Source organism: Eptatretus burgeri, chromosome 2 (assembly GCF_056783735.1).
Source record: "Eptatretus burgeri isolate ZD-2024b chromosome 2, Ebu_testis_v1, whole genome shotgun sequence".
In the NCBI taxonomy this organism is placed as follows: Eukaryota; Metazoa; Chordata; class Myxini; order Myxiniformes; family Myxinidae; genus Eptatretus; species Eptatretus burgeri.
In genome coordinates, this window is record NC_140962.1 from 155,743,193 (window position 1) to 155,749,543 (window position 6,351).

At 35.5% G+C, this 6,351-nt stretch overlaps 2 long non-coding RNA genes across 3 annotated transcripts in view; one reads left to right on the top strand and one right to left on the bottom strand.

The window, feature by feature from the left end:
* LOC147033650 (uncharacterized) overlaps nt 1-690 on the bottom strand; it is a 62,667-nt gene extending 61,977 nt beyond the window's left edge. For both annotated transcript variants that reach the window (XR_015055583.1, XR_015055582.1), the window contains exon 1: nt 1-690. This exon is cut by the window's left edge. This is a non-coding gene — a long non-coding RNA (uncharacterized LOC147033650).
* Nucleotides 412-1,023, top strand: LOC147033651 (uncharacterized). The gene is made up of 3 exons (XR_015055584.1): nt 412-550; nt 670-861; nt 952-1,023. It is a non-coding gene; the product is annotated as an uncharacterized LOC147033651 (long non-coding RNA).
* The last annotated feature ends 5,328 nt before the right edge of the window (nt 1,024-6,351 follow it).

Below are 6,351 nucleotides of genomic sequence, written 5' to 3' on the forward strand. Positions count from 1 at the left end.
TGTTGAGGTTTGGCAGTTGTCCCGGACTTAGCTGCAGTTGATTTTCTTTTCTTCCTCTGCTGTTTCTTTTCCTCCTGACACACCAGCTCCGGTTCGCACCCACTCGGATTGAAAAATAAATCTCTTTTTCTCCTTTTCCTCCAAACGCGGGTTTCATTGCGCAGTGACCTAATACCGGGTAAATGGGAACTTTTGCGGTTGGGTGGGGTGACCAAAACCGGCCCGCGCATCGGTCGAGTAGACCGAAGTTGGCACCGGCTCAACAATCTGGCAAAAAGCAGACATTGAAAGTCTACGACAGACAATGCTAGGCCGGAGCAGCTGCCCTTGCCCACGCTTCCAAGGCTGTGAGCCAAAGTGAAAGGCAAGTTACCCAGACCCGTCCTTTGTGACGACGAATCGGGGCCACATCTTCGGCCTAGGAGCTTGGGAATTGGGCGCCGGAGCCAACTTTCTCGATGACGTGCGATACGGCCCATTGCTTGATGACGTCTCATAGCTGGACTCTACAGGCTGGTCGTCCTGGGTAAAGCTTCTTGTAACATATGATGTAAGAGGGGGTGGGTGGGTGGGACAGAGAGGCGTACTTATTCGGTAACTTTGCACTATTAGATTTCTACCGATGTTTCCTCGTGCAAAATATTTCTATCAATGTATTCCCCTCCCCAGCTGAGTCCTCCACACTAGGACATTATTCTGAGTAATGGTAAAGGACAAGAGTGAGACTCTGACCACAAAGTACCGCAATGTTGTGGAGTTGGTGGCACAGTGCGAATCACCTTTAAAGATCTGTATGATGATGAAACGTTGAGTCTTGGATTTGATGACTGAAGATCTCCTATACATCACTCAATAATCCAGGTGAATTCAGGAAATGGTTCCTCAAAACACCTTTGTGTGTTATTGGTGCCCAATTGTCATGTCGGCCTGTTGTCCTTCCTTCCCCTAAAGATTTTCCTGAGATCCCTGTAGATATCTGAGAGTCTCAATCAAGAACACCTCACACAATCATGTCACAGTAAGGTCAGTACTTCATAAGTGATTCATCTGTTGAAGAATGGGACAAAGATTATTAACATGAGGTGTACATGTTTGTATTTATGAAACTAATATATAGCGGTGAAAGTATGGCTTGGGTCTGCATGTTTGGTGTTCCCATCTGAGCACTTAGTGCATGATCCTGGAATCTCGAGTTCAATCCCATATGCTCTCTCGCATTTGTCCATCGTCTCCTCATGACAATGTAATCCAGGTAAAGGTACACCGATGTCTCATTATGCAACCCTTTGTTTCTAACATGCTTCGGGCCCGTGAAGGAGCGAATGGATGCACAAATCCAACACAGTGAAAGGGATTTGAACCTGGGATTTGCGAGCACCTTGAGCTCTCTCTCGTTCGAGTGAAACCTTATGGCTGCTGGTTGCATCATTGGTTAGGCACACGGCTATGCTGCTGATGCAGTGTCCCCATTACCAGTCAACTGGTACTTATTTTGACGACCTCGGAATGATGACAGGCTGAGTTAACCCCACCTGGAATTAATTAAATGGCCAACGGGGCTCAAACTCAGGACCCGAGGATCCTAAGTCAGCCATTCGAACCGCTAAGCCAACACAAGGCACCTTGAGCTGGGTGCACCAAATTGTGCTGTGGTCAGAAATGTGGATCAAAGAAAACTAAACAAAAATATTGATAATCTAATCTGTTTCCTTTCTCAAGTCACAAAAATAATTTCAAGAATTAACATTTATTTATTAACACCAAAAAATATATAACGTACCAAATATACTCTAAAACATAGCAAATATACTGTATAACATAGCAAATCTACTGTATAACATAGCAAATCTACTGTATAACAGCAAATATACTGTATAACAGGGCAAATATACTGTATAACATGGCAAATATACTGTATAACACAGCAAATATACTGTATAACATATCAAATATACTGTATAACATAGCAAATATACTGTATAACATGGCAAATATACTCCAGCAAAGCAAATATACTGTATAACATGGCAAATATACTCCAGCAAAGCAAATATACTGTATAACATGGCAAATATACTGTATAACATGGCAAATATACTGTATTACATAGCAAATGTACTGTATAACATCGCAAATATACTGTATTACATAGCAAATGTACTGTACAACATAGCAAACATACTGTATAACATTGCAAATATACTGTATAGCAGAGCAAATACACTGTACAACAAAGAAAACATACTGTATAACATTGCAAATATACTGTATAACACAGCAAATATACTGTACAACATAGCAAATTTACTGTATAACATAGCAAATATACCTTATAACATTGCAAATATACTGCATAACATAGCTAATATGCTGTATAACATTGCAAATATACTGTATAACAGCAAATCTACTGTATAACAGAGCAAATATACTGTATAACATTGCAAATATACTGCAGAACATGGCTAATATACTGTATAACATAGCAAATGTCCTGTACAATATGGCAAATATACTGTATAGCATAGCAAATATACTGTATAACATGGCTAATATACTGTATAACATAGCAAATACACTGTATAACATTGCAAATATACTGTGTAACATAGCAAATACACTGTATAACAACAAATATACTGTATAACAGGAAATATACTGTATAACATCGCAAATATACTGTACAACATGGCAAATATACTGTATACCAGAGCAAATATACTGAATAATATGGCAAATATACTGTATAACAGCAAATATACTGCACAAGAGCAAATATACTGTATAACAGCAAATATACTGTATAACAGAAAATATACTGTATAACATAGCAAACATACTGGATAACAGAGCAAATATACAGTATAATATGGCAAATATACTGTATAACATAGCAAACACACTGTATAGCATTGCAAATATACTGTATAGCATAGCAAATATACTGTATAACATACGAAATATACTGTATAACATGGGAAATATACTGTATAACACGGCGAATATACTGTATAACATGGCAAAGACACTGTATAACATTGCAAATAGACTATATAACATAGCAAATATATTGTATAACATTGCACATATACTGTATAACATAGCAAATACACTTTATAACATTGCAAATATACTGTATAACATAGCAAATACACTGTATAACATAGAAAATATACTGTATAACATACCAAATATACTGTATAACATGGGAAATATACTGTATAACACGGCAAATATACTGTATAACATGGCAAAGACACTGTATAACATTGCAAATAAACTATATAGCATAGCAAATATATTGTATAACATTGCACATATACTGTATAACATAGCAAACACACTGTATAACATTGCAAATATACTTTATAACATAGCAAATATACTGTATAACATGGCAAATATACTGTATAACATGGCAAATATACTGTATAACACAGCAAATACACTGTATAACATGGCAAATGTACTGCATAACATATCAAATATACTGTATAACATAGCAAATACTCTATCGCATTGCAAATATACAGTATAACATAGCAAATATACTGTACAACATACCAAATATGCTGTGTAACATGGGAAATATACTGTACAACACAGCAAATATATTGTATAACATAGCAAAGACACTATAATATTGCAAATAGACTGTATAACATAGCAAATATATTGTATAACATTGCAAATATACTGTATAACATAGCAAATACACTGTACAACATTGCAAACATACTGTATAACATAGCAAATATACTGTATAACATAGCACATATACTGCATAACATAGCAAATACACTGTATAACATAGCAAATATACTGTATAACATAGCAAATATACTGTATAACACAGCAAATACACTGTATGGCATTGCAAATATACTGTATAACATAGCAAATATAACATATAACATAGCAAATATACATAGCAAATATATATGTATAACATAGCAAATATACTGTACAACATTGCAAATATACTGTATAACATAGCAAATGCACTGTATGGCATTTCAAATATACTGTACAACATAGCAAATATACATAGCAAATATATATGTATAACATAGCAAATATACTGTACAACATTGCAAATATACTGTATAACACAGCAAATACACTGTATAACATAGCAAATATACTGTATAACATAGCAAACATACTGTACAGCATGGCAAATATACTGTACAACATAGCAAACATGCTGTATAACATTGCAAATATACTTTATAACATAGCAAATATACTATACAACATAGCAAATATACTGTATAACATAGCAAATATAACATAGAAAATATACATAGCAAATATATATGTACAACATTGCAAATATACTGTATAACATAGCAAATACACTGTATAACATTGCAAATATACTGTATAACATAGCAAATATACTGTACAACATAGAAAATACACTGCATAACATAGCAAATACACTGTATAACATAGCAAATGTATATGTATGTACCAAATGTGTGTTTGTTCCAAATGTATATGCATGTACCAAATGTGTATGATTGTACCAAATGTATGTACCTAATGTGTATGCATGTCGCAAATGTATATGTGTGTACCAAATGTATGTATGTACCGAATGTATGTATGTACCAAATGTATATGTATTTACCAAATGTGTATGTATGTAGCAAATGTATATGTATGTAGCATATCTATGTACATACCAAATGTATAAGTATGGACCAAATGTATGAACATACCAAATGTATATGTATGTTCCAAATGAATATGTACATAACAAATGTATAGGTATGTACCAAATGTATATGTATGTACCAAATGTATATGCATCTACGAAATGTATGAATGTACCTGTATGTACCAAATGTATGTGCATGTACCAAGTGTATATGTACTAAATGTATATGCACATTCCAAATGTATGGCATTCAAACTGTATCCATCCATCCATTGGGACCATACTCTGTGCAGAGCATTGGTGCTGCCGAAGCAGTCTCCTTGGCTATTGGGTACAATCCTGGATGGGTCGCCACTCCGACACAGGACACCAGCAAGCTGGCACTCATTTTGCTGACCTCAGAAGGATGACAGGCAGAGTCATCCCCACCTGGTATTAATTCAACAGCCAATTGGGATTTTAACTCAGGTCCCTAGGATCCCAAGCCTACCATCTTAATCATTAAGCCAACACCAGGCATGTACCAAATGTATGAACGTACCAAATGTATATGTATGTACCAAATTAATATGTACGTACCAAGTGTATGTACGTAGCAAATGTATATGTATGTACCAAATGTACCTATTAGTGTATGTATGTACTGTATATGAATGTTTCAAATGGATGTACATGTACCAAATGTATGTGCATGTACCAAGTGTAGGTTTGCACTAAATGTATGCATGTACCATATGTATGGCATTCCAAATGTATGTATGTACCATATGTATGGCATTCCTAATGTGTGTATGTACCAAATGTATGCATCACCAAACGTATGCATGTACCAAATGTATAGCATCCTGAATGTATATCAGTATACATGTACCAAATGTATCTGCATACCAAATTTATGTTTCTCACATGTATAGCACACCAAATGTACATGTGCTAAATGTATACACATACCAAATGTATTGCATCGCGAATGTGCAGTGGTATACACATACCAAATGTATGTACCTATACCAAATGTATACGTCTACGCCGTACACCACCAAATGCATGGCATAGCAGATGTGCAGCGGTATACACATGGCAAATGTATGTACATATACCAAATGTGTTTGTGTATGATACAAAATGCATAGCACAGCAGATGTGCAACCGTATACACACAACAAATGTATATGGGCCAAATATATACACGTACCAATAGTATAGTGGAGCAAATGTTCAGCAGTATACACATACCAAATGTGTACATATACCAAATGTATACACAAACCAAATGTGTATCCTACTTTATAAAACAAGAGCAAGATTTGCTTTGCAGTACATGTCCCCTACCGGTCCCAAATAATGTTCAGGAGATAAAAATTTGTTTGTGCATTACGCACACTTGAACTGATACCAGAACCAAGCTGAGGAGGAAGAAGAAGAAGAAATCCTGTAACCCACGATGTTTGGATCGATTCAGCAAAATAAAAGGAAAAGCTATTTTAATTCACTGATATATTTTGTAGACAAGAAACCACGAAAGACAACGAGGATAACAAACCAGAGATAAAAATTAGTTTGCTTCATCGCACACTCGAGCCGAGACTGGAACCAAAATGAAGAAGAAGAACCTTTCTAACCCACCAGTTTGTTTGTTTCTCAGCTTTTCCTGACTCGTACTAAAAAAAAACATGTACATACAT